The sequence below is a fragment of the Podarcis melisellensis genome (assembly GCF_964234715.1).
Source record: "Podarcis melisellensis genome assembly, chromosome: Z".
NCBI classification, from domain to species: Eukaryota; Metazoa; Chordata; class Lepidosauria; order Squamata; family Lacertidae; genus Podarcis; species Podarcis melisellensis.
Genome location: NC_138547.1, coordinates 45,100,225 through 45,120,577, shown reverse-complemented (window position 1 = coordinate 45,120,577; position 20,353 = coordinate 45,100,225). Strand labels below are relative to the sequence as shown.

At 43.7% G+C, this 20,353-nt stretch overlaps 1 protein-coding gene and 1 long non-coding RNA gene across 7 annotated transcripts in view; one reads left to right on the top strand and one right to left on the bottom strand.

Moving 5' to 3' along the window:
* The window catches only part of LOC309361738, a 3,897-nt gene extending 213 nt beyond the window's left edge, over positions 1-3,684 (top strand). Inside the window, exons 2-4 of the long non-coding RNA XR_014164618.1 lie at positions 110-145; positions 2,139-2,198; positions 2,838-3,684. This is a non-coding gene — a long non-coding RNA (uncharacterized lncRNA). The remainder of the gene's footprint in view (positions 1-109; positions 146-2,138; positions 2,199-2,837) is intronic.
* The window catches only part of FGF13 (fibroblast growth factor 13), a 236,089-nt gene that overhangs the window by 184,915 nt on the left and 30,821 nt on the right, over positions 1-20,353 (bottom strand). The gene's annotated exons all lie outside the window — the stretch shown is intronic.

Sequence of the window (20,353 nt, the reverse complement as noted above, 5' to 3'; positions counted from 1 at the left end):
TTTAACTCAACCTTCAAGTCCAGGCAACTGTGGGATTGTGTTCAGAAAAGATTGAAGGGAGTAGGGAGAGAGACAGCTCAATACATTTTATGCTACTTTGTTCTTTCAGGAGGAGTGAAGGTTTTTGAAAGAAATCCACCTCCATGTAAGTTAAGTATAATTATCTGTCTTCCCCCCAAAAAAACCAAACCCATTTCTGAAAGTATAATACAGCAGGAAGAAAGAAAAGGCTGTGATCTCCTCCCCCACCACCTAGCCAACCCAAGTAAACAACATTAAATGCAAATTCAGAAAAGGAAAGTTCACGGCCAGGGGTATTGAAGTGAGGTTGGAGTGTGTGTGAAAGAATAGGCATGCATTTCAAAGCTTCTTCATATTTAGGGCCGCAGTGAAAGCTGAAATTTCTAAATGGAGGGGGAGATGCTGGAGCACAAACAAAAAAAAAACCACCTTTTCAAATCTCAACACATTTGTCTTGCAAAATATTAAAATAAATGTACCAGCTCATCTCCGGTTCTGCCAGCTTTGCTTAATAAATGCTTTGGTTAATAAAAGCTCAGGCTGAAGACAGGGGAGTGTTATTCTCCCACCCCACTGCTAGCCTGTTCATGGTAGTGCAACGGGTAGTACTTATGAGGTGGAACATATTCATTATCCCTTTGCCGTAAATGGTCAAGCAGGTTTCATGTGGCTTTAGAAACCTAGAAAGCTGTTTGGCCCGAGGCAAAGGAGGAGCAAAAGGGATGTTTTTGCACATGGTAGTAAGAAAGTGCCTGTTATCAGCTCTCCCAAAAGTTGTGTCTGTAAAAAGAGCTCTTCTGGATGAGAGCAAAGGTCCTGCTCCTCCAGTGTTCTGTTCTGACAAGAAGCCATTGGCAAGCCTGCAAGCAGGTCATGAGCACAATCTCCTCTTCATATTCCTCAGCAGTTTAACAGCTGCTAGCCATGACAGTAAAATAGAACCTCCACATTCATATGCAGTCTAGCTCTGAATACCAACTGCTGAGGGGCAAAGGAGACAGCTGTTGTCTTCAAGCCATGCTTGTGAATCTTCCTGTGACATTCAGATGCTCCCTGCTGGAAAAAGACACTGGGCTCAAAGAAGTTTTCATGCAGCAGATTTTTGACCAGCGAAAACTGCAGGGAGTGGAAGAGCGTTTGTATACATATCAGAAGTGGTGAAGCTTTTTAAGCCTGCATTCCCACATGGGCAAGTTTCAGAGGACCAGATGCCAGAGGAGGGCCAGGCACAATGTGACCACATTTTATTGGATACCAGGATGCTGCCTTTTGATCAGAGGACTGCTTCTCTCTGTGAGCAATTGTAGCATACCCTCCAACATTTCTCCGAAGAAAATATGGATGCCCTAAGGAAAGGTGAGACATTGTGGGATGAAATCAGAAACCAGGACGACGTCTTTAAATCAGAGATGTCTCTGGAAAATAGGGACGCATGGAGGGTCTGGTGTAGCAGTTTCTGAGGTGTATGTCAGACCCTCCAAGTGTCCCTATTTTACAGGGATGCCCCTGATTTAGAGAGGTCGTTCTGGCTTCTGAGTTGATTCTGGAATGTCCCATTTCTCCTTAGGCTGTCCCTGTTTTCAGTGGAGAAATGTTGGAAGGCATGGAGTTATCCGATCCCCCAAGTCATCTGAAGGCAATCCTGTATAGGGAACTTTTTAAAATGTTTAATGTTTTATTATGTTTTTATATATGTTGGAAGCTGCCCAGAGTGGCTGGGGTAACCCAGTAAGTTGTGTGGGGTATAAATAGTAAAGGTATCATTATGGAATGGGATGTCCCTATTTTAATCAGAGAAATGTTGGAGGGTGTGGTATGTGTTTATTTCATTGAAGGCAGGCTGATGGGGGTGCAGACATTGCTGCACCATTTTCCACCCATCCTCTTTTGGCTCTTTTAGATGTGGAAGCCATTTTGTGTAATGCCAAACCCCTATGGCGACCATTTTGTAACTGCGGCGCTCATGTCACTTTCTGAATGTTCCAAAGGGGTCTATGGGTCCCAAAAGGCTAGTGCCCTATGTCCTGCTGTCACTTGTGCCTGCCATCACTGAGGGGCAGAGAGGCTGCAGGGCCCCAGAGTTCTGCCCTGAAATCTGGTTCTAACCATTCCTCTAGATGTTCCTTCTTTTGAATTGCTCCTAGGAAGACCCCAGCACCAAAAGCAAGCATTGAAAAGTAAGTGTGCAAGCCTTACGGCTCAACAATGACAGTCCCATCAACCCCAGAAGCTTTTCAGCGCTGGCTATTTATGACTGCAGAACGAGTTCATTTTCTGGGAACTCTGAACTGGTGTCTCAGCCACATTTTCCTGCTACTTCTTTCCATTCTTTGCATCCTCTCTTCTCCCTGACGCCTCCCTCCAAATGATTTTAATTCAAGTGACGTTTGTCCTGTGTAGAAGGATTTGAAGATAATGAGCATTGGCAGCCCTTAAATGATCTGCCCATGTTTTACATTCTCCCCTATCAAAAAGGAGGGAGGTAAATACTTAATTCATGAGCAATGTGTTCCATGTGAGATATCACACACACAAGATTACCTTGGCATAGATTTTCCTCTGGCCCCAACAAGATAAACAGCCTGCATGCGGTTGCTCAGAATGGGAGAAAGTTCAATGGGGCTTAATTTCAAGGGCACATACATATGTGCAGGATTGTAGACAAGTTATTCCCATTGCTTTTTTTTTCCGTAACACACTGCTGACATGTAGGATTGAGGTGCAATCCTATAAAATAGGGAATGGGATTTTAGCCATGCAGAAGTTGGAAGTTTCTACATGTAGACCTCACAGACGCCTCTTCTTTCTCCATCCAGGCAAACAAACGACAAGGGCAAGCAAAGTGATCCACATGAAGAAAGTTTGCAACCTTCAGAACTTCTTAGTTTCAAGAAAAGGTGACATGGTAGAAGTTTAGAAAATTATGAATGAACTAGGCAGAGAGATTTCTTTCCTTCTTTTTCCTTTTAAAAACTGTTTTTATTAAACTATTTCTGTCTCCCCAGGCAGCACTGACTCTTTTACAAAGCCAACTTATTTCCAAAATGTCATTATCCGGAACTCCAAAATGTGGCCCATCTCTGCCTCCTCTATCTTACATCTCCATAGGTGTTATTAGCATCCTTCTAAATATGGCTAAGAGATTGAGCCTTTCTTCTTAGCCTTTCTAAGTTGCCATGCGAAGCAGTGTTGACTCCAGGCTCCAGAAGGGCTGGGAGCAAGACACCATTCATGCTCATCCTCCCTTGGTGAGCTGGTCTCTTCATTGCAATAGGCGCAATGAGCTCTTGGCAGTTGGCCCCTGCTGGGGATTGAGCCCTCTCCTGAGGCCCAAATATCTGACTCTTGTTGCCAGCCCTAATGCAAACCAAGGCTGCATTCACACAGTTTATTCCAGTTCCTGCGTGTTTTTGTAACTGATTTTGCAACTGATTTGAGCTTTCACCTGACATATGGACCCATTTTGGAAAAGTAATGGAATGTAGTGCACACTTGGCACTTATTTCCATGTTATTTGGTTCCAGAAAAGGATCCATTTGCAGTCCCCTTAATCCCGGAAAACTGTGGGAGTAAAGGGATGAAATTTGAAGCAGCATACCAGCATAAAGTTCTTTCCTGCAGTTTTCATGGGGGAATCACAGGGGAACAGAAGCACAAGTGTGGAAAGGGTGGGGGAATAGCAGCATTGTCTAGAGATGTCCAGTGTTGTGCCATGCACTCACTGGGGTGAATGACTTTACCCTGGCATGCTGGCAATTCAGTCAAAAATCCACAGTTCTGTAATGCAACAACGGGTATTGCAATGTGAATGGAACATTAGAAAATGAGGCAGAAGTACTAGCATTGCATCAGGAAAAGTAATGCTATATTCCTCATTTCTTGTAAGCATATATTGCATCTAAAGTTGCCAGGCCTTTGCTTGCAAAACTGAGGGTTTTCACGATAAACATCTCAATAAGCAAAAGCACTGGTATAAATACTCTCTCTCATATGAAGCTGGCTGCAAGAGAGGCTTAAGTCACTGGGAGAGGGAAGAGATGACGATCCCTAAATATTTATAACTCAGCAGTGGAAAGTGGCACCAGAGGCTCAGGGGGGAGCCTGGGCTTTAAGAAGACAGGAGACAGCTCTGTTCAAAGGCTTTGCAAAGGCAGGGGAAAACAGGTAGTCTGGCACAGCACTAGCAGAGTGACAGAACTGTAAGCTAGATCAGGAGCGGGGAAGTTTTCTCAGCCGGGGGGCCACATTCCCTTCTAGGCAATCTTCTGAGGGGCCCATGCTGATGGGGGGGGGGCGTCATAGGCAAAAGTAGGCAAAGCAACAAATGAAAATTTTGCCTTTATGCAGTAGGCTGGTTTCTACACTTGTGCACACACCTATTTGGATCCTCCACCCAGGCAGGGAAGAGGAATTTATCAGAGTTCCAGAACAGTGCAAAGCAGGACCACCAGTGAGGGTGTGTGGCCTGGGAAGAGGGAGTGTGGCAGAGCATTCCAAGGGCCAAATAGAGGGGTCTGGGGGGCCACATTCAGCCCTGGACCTGAGATTCCTCACTCATGGGCTAGGTGGTCCTTGCTCTGATGCTCAGGAGCATGGAGAATCCAGAGATGACCCAGGTGTCCATTGGGAGCTGGCTGGTTGATCAAGAAGGGGAAGGAGCTGCCCAAGATGATATAAACATCTCCCTCTTTACAGGAGCTTTGCTGGCATAACAGCTGTCTAGTGGGCAGCTCCAAGTCACCCTGACCTCAGCCACCATGCACCTCACTCTCAGGTGTGGGGATCAGCCTCTGACAATAATGCCTCCACAATAACCCAGCAAGGCAATTCTACTAGCACAACAAGCAAGCCATCGGTGACCCAGTTCCAGAAACAAAAGGCCTCAGATGCACACACAACACTGACATTCAAAGATGCTTTACCTCCAGTTCTGTGGGTGCTTGAGGCTCACATATGGAGCAGGCAACACCCATTCTCAAGTCGGAGTCAGTCAGAGAACATACCAGACCTTGGATAGCTCCAATGAGACCTGCTAAAGCAGCTTCCAGATAAGTGGGGTCTGCAGGGAGCTGGCACCATTTGAAGCCTTATGTAGGAGGAGCTGTCTGGTTGGTTAAAGCAGTGTTTCCCAACCTTGTGCCTCCAGCTGTTTTTGGACTACAATTCCCATCATCCCTTGCCACTGGTCTTGCTAGTCAGGGATGATGGGAGTTGTAGTTCAAAAACAGCTGGAGGCACAAGGTTGGGAAACACTGGGTTAAAGCATCCTCTGCTTATTCTGTAGCCTTTGGCTTCTGGAGAGGCACAGGCATTGCAGCAGGCTCATCCTCTGAGTCAGAAGATGGTGATGGGTATGAGGCCTCCAAATAAGGTTGTTCTGAACCTCAACCATATCCTCAGCTGTCCAATGCAAGGTCCCCAGGTTATGGGTCTATGGTACCAGATAGACAGAGTTGGACCATTGTTCCATCTAGTCTAGTGATGTCTGCTTCTACTACAAAGAGATCTAAGTTCTCAGACAGCCCTGTTGCCTGCAATTGCATCTCACTCTTAGCTAGATTTTAGATTATGTGTGAGGAGAGACTGCAACCACTTGCTATTACTGAGGTGACTCTAGAAGGGATGGGGTTATTGGAAAAGTAGAAGCCAATCCATTTTAAGGCCAGTTGAGATGGCACATGGGAGATCTCTGGTCAGATTTAACAAATTAGGGTGGGTGTTCTACATGTCACAAACAAAGAGATGAGGACAAAGAAAGAGAGATTTGCAGAAAAAAATGCATTGATTTGTGTCCTTATTTGCAAATTTAGAAGTATTTACTATTATTTAAATAGAAACACAATCAATTTCATCACAGTACAGAATGCTGTGAGCCAAAGACCAGTGTGACTGCTCTGTCCACTGTACAGCTGTTAATTTCTGGTGGAAAACGTCAAAGCCTCACTCTCCTTCCAAATGGTTTTTAGCCTTTAAAGAAAACTCTCCCCATACTTAGGGATGTAGAGTCAAACAGAGGAACACTTCAAATAAAGACTTTCCTGTATGGTCACCCAAACCCAAAACCCTTTTCTTTGGTTAATAGCTGCCATGAAATTGAGGCAGGGCCAAGTGCCCAGGGGGAGATAGGAGTTAATCCTTTGCACCTGCAGTTTCCAGCAGATTGAATCCCACTGTTCAGAAGCTATCAGCTTCAGAAAGAAGACAAGGCGGGTACAAAAAACACCATGTCTGCCACTGCTGCCTCAGCATCATGGTTGCCTCCGTCATCATTAGTTTTCTTGACAGACTTTCATCTATCTGACAGAACCTTGGCCTGATGTCTTGCAGGTGTTGGACTCCAGCTTCCATCAGCCCCAGTGGCCAGCATGGCCAATGGTTAGGGACAACAGGAGTTGGGAGTTCAATGGCATCTGGGTGGCACCAGGTTAAGGATGAGCGAGAAACAGATGAGCGAGAAAGAGAACTCAGCAGTGAGGAGATGCAAATAAAGGGGTGGGGCCAGTGAAGGCTTGCCAATAAGGGTAAATGGGGCAAAGCACCACCAACGACAGTCTGCTCTCAGTCAGAGCTTACCATGTCTGCCTTCTTATTTCCAGCCAATCAAAGGGTGGCTCTGCCTGTCATTGGCACTGGAACCGCCTACTGTTGGTCTTCTCCCCAGCAATCCCAAAGGGCAGCAACCAGCCCCTGGGTGGGACTATGCAAATATCAGGCCCAATTCCCAGATCAGGGCCCCTCCAAAGTGACAGATCAGGCTCTGAATTGCATTGTGGGGGGAGCGGGGGGAGGCTTGTGAACATACATAGCCCTAGCAGTTACTCCTGGGTGGGGAAAGTAAAATTCTGTATTTGTGGATTGCATTTGCTATAAGGCTCAATAAAAGGCATTAATTCAATATTAAAACTCCCACACACATATATAAAAAAAAAAAAGCACCTGTTATAAGGACAGGCTGTGAACCAGCGCTTAATAATAGTTACAGATGCCCATGCAAATCTATTTTTGTCTAGTCATCTTTTAATTTTCTTAAAGTAAAAAACAGCATTTTCTTTCATACTTGCCAAAAAGCTGTTTGAAATCTGCTTCCCCTGACCCATACTGAATAAGCCTCTCAGTTTCTATATTCAGAGCACAGCTGAGGCCAAAGTCTCTTAACACCCACCGAAAATGAATAATTTATGGCCCCTTCTCCTTGTACAGAGAGATACAAAGCAACTTAATCATGGGGACTCTTCTTTGGGGTTGGAGGGTGGCACTGAGAACTTTCTGTGAAGAAAGACAAAAGAGAATTGTCCCGATATATGTAGTCAGGCAGACCATTCCAAAAACACGCACGAAAAACCAAACACCAACCCAAATTCACACTAATGTATGTTAAGCAAAACAACTTTGAAGAAGGCAAAAAAGAGTCCTAATGGGAATTAAAATTCTTAATGGGTTGTAGCTTAGGGATGGAGCAATTGTTTTGCATGCAGAAGGTCATAGGTTCAATCCTGGGCATCTCCATGAGAGACTGGGAGAAAATCCTGTTCTGAAGCCCTGATGAGCTGCTGCCAGTCAGTGTTGACAATACTGAGCTAGGTGAACCAAGGCAGCTTCCTGTGTTCTTGTTTCCCTAGTGTCATGGGGCTTCGTCACTCAACAGCTGAGAGCTCCTAACACGCATAGCCTTCAGATAATAGCAGCGTGTTCACAGATTATATTTATTGAGTCCACAGTTTGTGTAAAGAACAGTTGAGAGGCACAAATTAGCATGTTACACTCTTTCCCATGAACACTTGCCTATGTGCAGAGACAGTGTGTTCCTGTGCTCAGAGTTATGTGTGAACAATTCTAATATATGGAGACATCCCCCCCCCAATACACACACGCATCATGTTGAGGTGGCCAAATCTGATGCACGAAGTAGGTTGCCATTTGAATCGGTTGAGGAAATTTCCAAGAAACATGTCACTGTACCACAATGGATGCTGACTTTTTATTTCTTTTCTTGCATACTTTATATTTCTTTATATGGTATTTCATCCTTTATGTCCTGAAGGTATAATTTCATTTTTTCCGGGGATGGAAGCCAGAAGAAATCAATGCTACTGCTTTTCTCTTGGGAGCCACACATTTCTGATCGTTAAGCCAATGAGACAACTACCAAAGGGAGTACGTTGCCATTTGCACAGGAGCTTTTCTGCCTCTCACCAGGAGAGTCTGAAAGGATCTGGTGCCATGACAGCCTGCATTCTGCTGGTGTCCTGGCTTTGAGTGACGACAAGCCTTTTCGCCACCTGCATCTCACATTTATACATGGTCATTACATGAACTCCACAACTAAGAAATAAAGCCTGAGTTTTCTTTTCCTTTCTCCTTCCTCCATCCCAATCCCCTTTCCTTCTACGTTATGCCTTTTTAGACCATAAGCCTGAAAATTGGGGCTGTCCTATCATGAACATTTGTGCCCTGCTCTGGGAGCCTTTCCCCTTTTTTATTGCTGAAGAGCAGGATATAAAATGCTTTAAACAAACAAATTAAAATAATATTTGGTGCACCCACACCGAAGTCATTTTCTTTCATTCCAAATTCCATTGTTAGCCTGGGGCAATTACCCGCCCCTTCAGCTGGCTCTTTCACGCTGACTTCCTGAAATATCTTCATATTGGGAGTTCACATGTAAAGAATGGAACTGGGAGATGTGGGAGAAACTATTAAGACCTTGAAAGGGGGCAGAGGAAGAACCACCTTTGGGAAGAGCAGGAATCTCCAGACCTCTACTGGAGCGGTTCTGGTTTCCATGTGTTGGATAGTGCCTGCCCACAATGCTAGGTTTGCTTTTGTTATCATGAGGGCTAGAAAACAGATTTGCCAGAGAGGGAAACCTCTCTCTCTCTCTCTCTCTCAGAGCCACCCTTGGTCACATGATCCTGTTCTGAACAGCAACAACAACCCTGAAGCTGAACTCCAAGACAAAAGTTAGGTTGCTTCTGATGCCTCACCCAATTCCATTTACAAAAGCAATCATGCCGGCAATTGAATCTTCAACATATACACTTATCCTGAAGGCAGAGGTCTATCTTAGGGCGCCCAAAGACATCTTCGTCCACTGCCCAACCCCTAAGCATTTGTTTGTTTGTTTGTTTGTTTATTGTATACACTACTTTTTAAACAAAGAAATTCAAAGCAGTTTGCAAAAAGATAAAACAATAAAAATGAGGAAAAATCCACACCCATACTTTAAAACATACGAAACTTAAAATACTAAAACAAATTGAAATTGTGCATCCCAAGGCTGCTGTCTGGTAGTAGAGCTGACCCTGAAGAGCCCAGGCTGGTGTATCTGCCTGCCTTTCATCCTCACAACAACCATGCAAAGTAGGCTAGGCTGAGAAATTACGGCTTGCCCACGTTTGCGGGTTAACCTGATGGCTGGATAGGCATTGGAGCCTGGGTCTTCCCTTGATCTGTCCACATTGGGTGGATTTGGATTTGATATCTCGCTTTATCACTACCCTAAGGAGTCTCAAAGCGGCTCACAACCGCCTTTCCCTTCCTCCCCCACAACAAACACTCTGTGAGGTGAGTGGGGCTGAGAGGCTTCAGAGAAGTGTGACTGGCCCAGCAGCTGCATGTGGAGGAGCAGGGAAGTGAACTCGGTTCACCAGATTATGAGTCCACTGCTCTTAACCACTAGGATCACACCCAAACTGTTTATGCCCCCCACCCTTTCTGTTCCATGTGATAGAAGGTGCAGATCTAAATCTTGGACCTGAGTTCAGACACTTGACACCCACATGTTCATATGGGGGGGGGAGCTTTTTGTACTCTATTTAGTTGCAACCAGATTGCCATCATTTTGCAGACGTCAGCACTAAATTATTCCAAAGAGTAGGTTATGAACAAAGAACCCTCTTCTCTTGCTGAGTCACATTAAGTGTCATCTAGTCTAGCATCCCATTTCCCAGAACAGCCATCAGGATGCTTCCAGGAAGACCAAAAACTGAAGGAAATAGGCCTTTTCTGATGTTTCTTTCCAACAACTGAATCTCAGGTGTAAATTGCCTCTAAATATAGCAGTTATTTGCTGCTGTATTCAGATGCTGAATTAAACTACGCTTTCATGCAGGTATGGGGAATCTTTTTTCCTCCAGATGCTGCTGAACTACAACTCCCATCATCCCTGACCGCTAACCATGCCTGCTGAGTTGATGGGAATTGTAGTTCATCAACATCTGGAGGGCCAAAGGTTCCCAACACCTGGTTTAAAGGAACAAGAATGAAACCATCCTCTCCTAAACTCACATTCTCTATCCTCCATGCTCCTCTTCTGATGTGACATCAAGAGATTGGAATTGCCCACTGCCATTTTAGAGTAGCCATAGTTTAGCATGTCATTTTCATCCCAAACTCTGGTTGACCTTACCTAGAATTAATGGAAACAAGCCACCTTCATAAACTAAGTGTTGAAGTTGATTTATTTCTACTAACCAGATTTAAGATTAAACAGAGCTGATTCAAGTTTGCACGACACTGCGTATACTGTGGTTAATTTGCACGTATAGTGGAAGCAAAAGCTGTCTAGCTCCTCATTTTAACAGCATGGTGGGGAGGTGGAAAGTGCGAGCCCAGAGGCTACACTTGTTATTGCAATGCTAAACCAGGGTTTAGTGCTACACTGAACTAACTCATTGCAGGAATGGAAGAACCTGTCAATTTCTGCATACATTTGCGATTTAAAAGAAAATTAAAAATGACATGAAAAATTGTACACATTCCCACGGATGTTTATTGTAATATACAGATTTTTGCAGCTTCCACTTAATAGAATGTATCCTTGCATGCTATCTTTACTAATACACAATTTTTTGTACACATTATTTGAAGAACTGCATCAAAAATTTGGAAGAAGTGTACATTTCAGAGGAGGGCTGTGTTTTTGTTTGGGCATTGTTTGGAAGGTATGAATCTGGCAAGTTTGCACCAAAATGTAAACGGAGCAAATTTCACCCCCATCGCTAGCCTACTGACATATTTCTTCATGTGAATTTCTCTAATCGTCTTTTAAAAAATAAAAAATGAATCTCAATTAATGACCAACTTTATCACATCCTGTAGCATCTAATCCCACAAGGAGATTCTGCATCGTGTACAGTCATACCTCGGAAGTCGAATGAAATCTGTTCCAGAAGTCCGTTCGACTTCCAAAACGTTTGACTTCCAAAGCGTGACTTCTGATTGGCTGCAGGAAGTGCCACCAAACATTTGGCTTCCAAAAGAACATTAGAAAACCGGAACACTCGATCATTCGGGAGCCAAAACGTATGAGTTTCAGGGCGTTCAAGAATTGAATAGTACTTTCTTTTGACCTTTCAGTCAGTTTTGTTTGACACTTCCAAGTTCTTATATTATGAAACAAACATCTTTCTATCTTCATTCTACACACCACCCATCATTTTGTTAACCTGGACTTTTTTTTTGGAGGGTGGGGCTTCTTAACTGGTCTCCAATCCACTGATCAGTTCAGTTTGGCCTTTTCTATATTCTTACTCATTTTATGATATCCCTTTTTTGGGTAGATCAACCATGCATTCTATATGGGATCCATTTTGGGATTCCATTTTCCCTTATATGGAAGCTCCAACTGGTCCAACAAGCAGCAGCTGGAGTCTTGATGGGTTTGCCAGCACAACATGAATCCAGGGCTAAAACTTTGCATGAACTCCCCATACACTGCTGACCCTAGTTCAAAGTTCTTGAATTAATTTGCAAGGCCCTTTACAATTTGCATCCAGGACACCTTAAACATTTCCTGGTTTCTTAAAACCGTGCCTGATCACTGAGATCTTTGGTGATCATTGTGGGTGTGACAACACTTTAGAGAAATACATTCCTAGGTAGAATTCCACAAAAGGGCAGAACTATTTAACAACAATCAATAATTGGCTGGCCCATGCTATTCTTGGTTATTTGGAAAATTATTTTTATTCCCTGTGGGTTACTTTTGCTGGCTGCTTGATATAAACCTGGAGTTTTGCCCAAATAAACTGCATGCCATTTCCACCCCTCAGGGGTTTTCCAAAAATAAAAATTAATCACCAAGAGGCACTGTTTTATTATTTTTATCCAGCACAGACTCTCCTTACTTGGAAAGACAGGTTGAAACTGAATGTGGCAGAGGCCAGCAAAGCCAAACATTGTTATTCAGTCACAAAAATCACCGGGTGACACTGCAAAAGGGGATGTGGTTTTTGTTCCCTGTGGAAATGTTGCCAAAATTTCAGTGACCAAAGAAAGGGTCTTGTGGCAATAGAAGCACTTTAACAGTTAGGGCCATTCAGAGCTTAGATACTGAAGCCACAGCTGCACTATACATTGAAAGTAGCATGATACCACTTCAAACAGTCACAGCTTCCCCCAAGAAATCTTGGGAAGTGTAGTTCATTACAGGTGCTCGGATTTGTTAGGAGATCCCAATTCCCCTCACAGAGCTACCGTTTCAGTGTGGTTGAACAATCAATCCCTCTCCCCAGGGAACTCTGCCTATGTTCAGTAGAGCTCATGCTCAGTGAGTAAAGGTATGGAGCCTTAGTGATTGCAAAAACAGACAAGAACTGGTATTGGCTGCCTTTAGAAATATACAAAAACCCTTCCTCCAAAGCTGGCTCAGCTGCACCTCTAGCCCAGATATTAGACCACCGAGCACCACAACCATCTAAGAAATATTTTCATTTACATAATGCCTGTCACACAGACAATTCCCTCACTCAAAAATCCAGAACTCTCACCAAAACAGTGTTCAAGATAAGCCTCCACCAAGTTTGGAAATCATCTTGCTATGCTACATGGAATTGGTAAACAGCCTGAATTCCTGCTGCTTGTACATTGTTTGATGGTAGCCACTGTGGATAAGAAATTATTGGGGAAGGGCTGTAGCTCTGTAGTAGAGCACTAGGTTTGCCGGCAGAATGTCCTAGGTTTGATTCTGGCATCTCCAGGAAAGGCTGGGAGAGACCCCTGCTTGAAATGCTGAGGAGTTGCTGCTACTCAATGTGGAACAATGCTCTTGTGTGCTGTAAGACAGCTTGATAGAATCACAGAACTGCAGAGTTGGAACGGACCACAAGGGTCATCTAGTCCAACCTACTGCAATGCAGGAATCTTTCACCTAACATGGAGCTTGAACCCAAGGCCTTGAGATTAAGAGTGACATGCTCTACCAGCTGAGCTATCTCAGCTATCCTGTATGTTTCCTGTATAGCTGTTAGTATATCAGATATCCTAGCATTTGTGGGGGGATCCTTTGAGAGCAATAGCTGTTATAGTACAGGTAAGTATCAGATATTCTCAGTGCACTTAAGCCTTAAATGCATATCTTATTTTCCCCAGACAAATGAACTGCATAGTCAGAGAAGGGGTATGATGCAGTCCCAGAGGTTGGTTATAAAAAAGATAACCAGCCCCTCCATGTTGCCATACCAAAGTCCACAGCTGAGACCCTTCTTCAGAAAGGGAGTATGGCTGCAAGAGAAAGGACCTTTTATGTCGCCCCCACCCCCAAGTTATCACCTTAAAGGGGATTCTTAAAACTACTTTAATATGTTTTTTGCACCAGGGAAGGAATTCCCCCCATGCCAAGCTTTCAAAAAAAAAATAATTTAGAATAATTTGTTTTAGTGTTTTAAATCTCTGCATTCTGCTCCTGTTTGGGGATAATAGTTAGAGGTTGTTGTTCCATTGCTTTAGTTTACAAGCATCATATGTGCTGAGAGCATAAGAAGAGCCAAAGACCCAGCCAGTCCAGCACTTTTTTCTCATAGTAGGCAGCCAAGTTCTCTGATGAGAAGACCTCAAGCAGGACATAAGTGCAGCAACACCTCCCCCCCCCCAGTCCAGAAACTAGTATTCAGAGAGACACTGCCTCTGGCAGTGGGGGGAAACACAGACATCTCTAGCCCAGCATCCTGTTCTCATGGTGCCCACCGAGATGCCAGTGGAAAGTTTGCAAGCAGCACCTGAGTGCAACGGCAGGCTCCCCACTTGTAAAATCCAGCTGCCTGTATTTGGAAGCATGCAACTTCCAAAAGTGGAGATAGAACACAGCCATCATGGCTAGCAGCCATGGGTAATTTTAGATGCTTTGATATGATCCTTGCTTCTGTAGGTCTTTTTGTCCTGAGGTTTTGTTTTTTGCACAATGGGTTTCACTGGCATTGCAATTTGCATTATGGAGGTTGGTGTGTGTGATTTATTTATTTTTTGCCTGGCCTGGAAAGATCATTGCTTAATTATCTCTGTCTTTGAGTTTACTACCATCCCCTTTAATTAGGATATTTAAGAACGGATGAGCTGCTTTCTTGCAGGTAGTAAAAAGTGCCTTTGCGCTTTTGTCTTTCAACACTGCCGTTTATATACCAACAAGAATGTATGTGTATGTGTATATATACGTGTGTGTGTGTGTGTGTGTGTGTGTGTGTATGTGTATATATATATATATATATGCTTTCGTAGATTTTCACGGGTACAGGAATGCAGGTTTTGGTGTCCTCGGGTGTCTTCCCGTGTAAAAGTTGGGGTGTCTAGGCGACGTTTCGACGAGGTCTCACTCGTCATCTTCAGGCTGGTGCTTTCGGCTTCTTGTTACTGGAACAGAGCAGGATCTCAGTGTTTGAGTTCCTATAAATACTGTTGAGGGGGTGTGGTGTATAGCCTCCAATGTTCTGGGCAGAGAGGAAGTTCCCAGGCTAGTGTGCCTTTTCTTCTTTTGTTCCTTAATTACTTGAGGGATATCTTGAGTGATTTCTTGAGTGATATCCTGAGTACCACTTAGGTGGGTCATTAGGTGTGGATTAGTTGCTAAAGTCTTTGTGTCTTGACCTCTTGAACTTTGTGAAGAGTTTTTCTGAGAAGATGGCTGTACTGCACTTAGTTGTGCTCTGGCTTGGCTTCGTGTATAGGGGCGAGCTGTGGTTTTGTGGCCTGTGTCAGCCAGATCTGTGTAGGGATTGCAGGGGGGTGCAGCATCCGGAGGTGCCACCATGGTTTGGCTACTGGATGGTGTCTGTAATTTATCTGTGGAGAGGGTCTGGGTTTGGGTCTGGTGTGGTTGATTGGTGATGGCGTTCTGTGTGCCTCTGGATCTGGTGTCAGTTTTTGTGGGGAGGGCTAATTTCCAGATGTCTGGCAAGCGGGATGTGTCGTCACGCTTGTTCATGTTGTGAGGGTGTTTCTCTATCTCGATGGCTTCCATGATTATTCTCTTGTGGTGATGTTCCATGTTAAAGAGCAATTTGGAATCTGCAAAATTAATTTCGTGTCCTGTTTCTTTCATGTGTTGGAAAAGAGAGGAAGTTTTTTCTTCTTTTTTGACGGCATTCTTGTGTTCTGCGATACGTGCATTTATTCGTCTGTTTGTTTGTCCAATGTACGTGGCTGGGCAGACTTTGCAGGGTATTTCATAGACCCCTTGGTTTTCCAACTGGATTTTATCCTTGGGGTTTCTGAGGATATTGGCTATTTTTTGGTTGGTGCAAAAGGCTGTTTTGATATTGTGTTTATGGAGGATTTTGCTAATTTTATCTGTAGTGCCCTTGATATAAGGAAGGAGGGCCATGCCATTGTTTTCTTCTGTGTCTTGGTTTTTGGGGGGTGTTTCTTTTTGGATTAGCTTCGTAACCCTGTTTTGCTGGTATCCATTGGCAATTAACACATTTGAGAGATTCTGTAACTCAGTTGTCAAGTGGTCTTTGTCAGCCAGGCGTTTGGTTCTGGAGATGAGAGTCTTGGCTACGGAGTTTATTTGTGCAGGGTGGTGGTGTGATTGTGCATGTAAGTAGCGGTTGGTGTGTGTTTTTTTCCGGTAGATAGTGTGTCCTAGGGAGCCATCAGGTTTTTTGTAGATTAGGACGTCAAGGAAGGGAAGTTGGTTGTTGGCTTCTATTTCCATAGTGAATTGTATTTTGGGGTGTAGGCTGTTGAGATGTGTGAGGAAGCTATCCAGTTTTTCCTTCCCGTGTGGCCAAATTACAAAGGTGTCGTCAACATATTGCCAATGGATACCAGCAAAACAGGGTTACGAAGCTAATCCAAAAAGAAACACCCCCCAAAAACCAAGACACAGAAGAAAACAATGGCATGGCCCTCCTTCCTTATATCAAGGGCACTACAGATAAAATTAGCAAAATCCTCCATAAACACAATATCAAAACAGCCTTTTGCACCAACCAAAAAATAGCCAATATCCTCAGAAACCCCAAGGATAAAATCCAGTTGGAAAACCAAGGGGTCTATGAAATACCCTGCAAAGTCTGCCCAGCCACGTACATTGGACAAACAAACAGACGAATAAATGCACGTATCGCAGAACACAAGAATGCCGTCAAAAAAGAAGAAAAAACTTCCTCTCTTTTCCAACACATGAAAGAAACAGGACACGAAATTAATTTTGCAGATTCCAAATTGCTCTTTAACATGGAACATCACCACAAGAGAATAATCATGGAAGCCATCGAGATAGAGAAACACCCTCACAACATGAACAAGCGTGACGACACATCCCGCTTGCCAGACATCTGGAAATTAGCCCTCCCCACAAAAACTGACACCAGATCCAGAGGCACACAGAACGCCATCACCAATCAACCACACCAGACCCAAACCCAGACCCTCTCCACAGATAAATTACAGACACCATCCAGTAGCCAAACCATGGTGGCACCTCCGGATGCTGCACCCCCCTGCAATCCCTACACAGATCTGGCTGACACAGGCCACAAAACCACAGCTCGCCCCTATACACGAAGCCAAGCCAGAGCACAACTAAGTGCAGTACAGCCATCTTCTCAGAAAAACTCTTCACAAAGTTCAAGAGGTCAAGACACAAAGACTTTAGCAACTAATCCACACCTAATGACCCACCTAAGTGGTACTCAGGATATCACTCAAGAAATCACTCAAGATATCCCTCAAGTAATTAAGGAACAAAAGAAGAAAAGGCACACTAGCCTGGGAACTTCCTCTCTGCCCAGAACATTGGAGGCTATACACCACACCCCCTCAACAGTATTTATAGGAACTCAAACACTGAGATCCTGCTCTGTTCCAGTAACAAGAAGCCGAAAGCACCAGCCTGAAGATGACGAGTGAGACCTCGTCGAAACGTCGCCTAGACACCCCAACTTTTACACGGGAAGACACCCGAGGACACCAAAACCTGCATATATATATATATATATATATATATATATATATATATATATATATATCCCTGCCATGCCGGCAAGTTAATTGCTGCTTTCATAAGAGGAGCCCAGCAAATGAATCTTCATTGGGGATCCTGATGAGAACATCTGTGACTTTGTCATTTCAGTCTGAGGTTAATAAGGCCACTTCCCAGCAGGGGGATCAACTAGTTGTCTTCACTGTAAGGTAATCAGCTCAACATCAAAAGGTAATGAGGGAGCACCAGCTTTCAAGCTTACTTGCATCTATTCCTTCCCTACCTTGAAAACTGACTGTCTTGCTGCTAGGTGCCCACTGTTTGTTTATTTATTTTACATTGCTGCTAATTAAGGTAATCAGCTTAAGGAATAACCTTTCCCCTTTAGCCTCACCAACACACCAAATGGATTTCTTCATCAGCACAGGAGGCAAAGTCATACTGCAATGTGTGATGGAGTCTAGAGCCTCTGGTGACAATTGGCTAACCTGCACTGACATCACAGAAGGAGAGGACAGACAGAATCTCATTGGCCAGACTGTTTGGGTGGAGAGGGGGCATCTTATTATTAATCTGAAGATTTAAAACCCTCAATGCAGAAAAGGCTATTGAAAGACCCCAAATATGTACTACACACACATATCCAAGGAAAGACACCCAAGGGTTGTATGCAAGGCAAGGGATGTATGCAAGGTTAGCGATACTTAGTTGTTTCCTTGAATTCCAATAGGTGTATTCTATCAGCAGTGTCTCCAAGTAGATGCAGGGAAGGTCCCCTTTCCTGAAATGCAGGACAGCTAACTGCCTGTTAGTGAAGATCATGCTGAGCTAGATGCATCAATGGTCTGATGTCGTATATACGGCAGTGATGGTTGTGAGAGTTTGGCTAAACGGGGGTACAGTATATTTAATATTGGTTACTGTTTGTCTCTCTCAAGCTACCCAAGGCAGGGCATTCCAAAGGTTAGGGTAGTGCAAATCTACTGCAAATCATCCCATGTTTTACAGGTATTTTCTACCTAACTTGTGTGTGTGTGCACACACACACACACTTATTAAAGGTTTTTCTTGGGTAACAACAGAACTCACAGAGTCTCTGCTTTCAAGTCATAGAATCCTTCAAACAAGTCAGTCATGTTCAGAGTGAGACATTGCTATAGGCAATATGGGGTTGAGGGAGGAAGTGGGAAGAGGGGAGGAAAGGGGAAGACAGTAAAATTTCATTCTGAGCAAAGTTTTTGTGTCACTGCCACTTAAACAGGTGCTTTGTTTTTACTGGCAGTGCGAGAGAACAGAGGGCCCAGGGTGTGGTCAGTTGCAGTGTGTGTGTTTGGGGGGGGTGCTGCTGCTGTTGGGTCAAGTTAACCATAATGATTTCTATGTGGTGGGGGGAGGTATTGGTTGGTTATTGTCTTGCTTTCTTGCATATGTAATAAAGAGGTATTTTAAAAAGTATGATGACTGTTTAGATGCAGCAATGAAGCCACTTAAATGTAGCAGTGGCGGCATGGTTCAAGAAACCCCTTCATATCTCTCTCTTTCTCTCTCTCTCTCTCACACACACACACACACACACATACAAAATTTACTTAGTGTAATATCCACACAATACATTTAAAGCACTCAAAGCATTTTAAGAATCATGGTTTCCCGCCCCCCATAGATTCCTGGGAGCTGTAGTTTGTTAAGGATTTCCTAACAACTCTCAGCACCCTTACCAAAGTACAAGGTTAAGGGCGTCTAGTATGTTGCTCTTATTTAAGGCTGGATTTTTCTCCTTTCTCCTTATTGTTTCCCTACCCTCTCCCCACCTCTCATGATTGGCCACATAATAATGAGCTGCTGCTCAGCATTTGAAATAAGCACACTGAAAGACTTCCCAGTGTGGAGTAAGTTCTCACTGCGGAACATGCCATCCTGAGGCAGTGAGTGGAGAATGTCTCCCCAGATGCATGAAATATTAACATTTTTCCTCCTTAGTCCAAGACAAGTTTCTTCCACTTTGCGTGAATCATATTCTAGCAGCATTGCAGCTTTTCGGTGCAGCTGCAGCTTTTGTATTGGTTTGGAAAAATACTGGCTGTCATTGCCTGCTTTCTGACTTCGCTTTTCCATGATACTTTCCCTTCACGGTGGATCAAGGTGAACTCGCAGGAACTCGCAGGCTATATGCCCCCATATAGCCAGGAATTATGGTGGGAGTTAAAAAAGAACTATGTAAAGGTTTTTGACATCACGCACCCCCCCCAAAGTGCACTCCTCCATTGCCTCCCAACACAGATGTTTGCCAACTATGTAAAAGTCATAGCTCAATGGTAGAACATCTGCTGGGTGTGTAGAAGCCCCCAAATTTAATCCTCTGCATCTCTAAGTAAGGCAGGGAGAGAATTCCTAGTGAGCTGCTGCCAGTCAGTGTAGACAGTATGGAGCTTAGTAGGGCAATGGTCTGATTAGGTATTAGGAAAATTCTAGGTTTCTTTTGTTCTCAGATTTAGCTTGCCCCGGTGAACAAAGCTAGGTTATTATTATTGTGAATGTTGTTTATTGAATTTATACCCCACCATTCCTCTTCAAGGAGCCTGAGACAGCAAGAAGATGCACACTTTAAAAACAAAGTAAAAACAAAACAGTTTTTAAGAATTCTAAAACCACTTTCCATCAAAAACATTCTAAAAGTAGATTATGGTTAAGAACATTCTTCCATCCGATGTACTCGGGGTGGCCAAGAACAGTATTCATCCTCCTAAGGAAAACAGGAATGTTTTCAAATTCTTTTTCAAAGTTACTAATGATGAATATGGCCATACCTCAACAGGAAGCCATTCCTAAACAGAAATGCTCCATACTGCAACATTTTGTTGCGGGGGCCACTTAAAGGTTTTTATATGTCAAGTGCAGGAGTTCTTAACAAGCCTTGTTCTTTGAATGTTTGCAATATGGCACAGGGGATTTGTTTTCAAGGGGACACATTCAAAATATATTATCCCTAATCTTCTGTCTCAGATTACACAGTCCAAGAACAGAGTTGTTGTTTTTTTACTTGATGTTTGTGATGTGAAATGAGCCCCAAAAGCTGCACAACAGACATCTAAAAAGAGCTGTCTTTCCATTAAATAACTTTTTGATGGATTA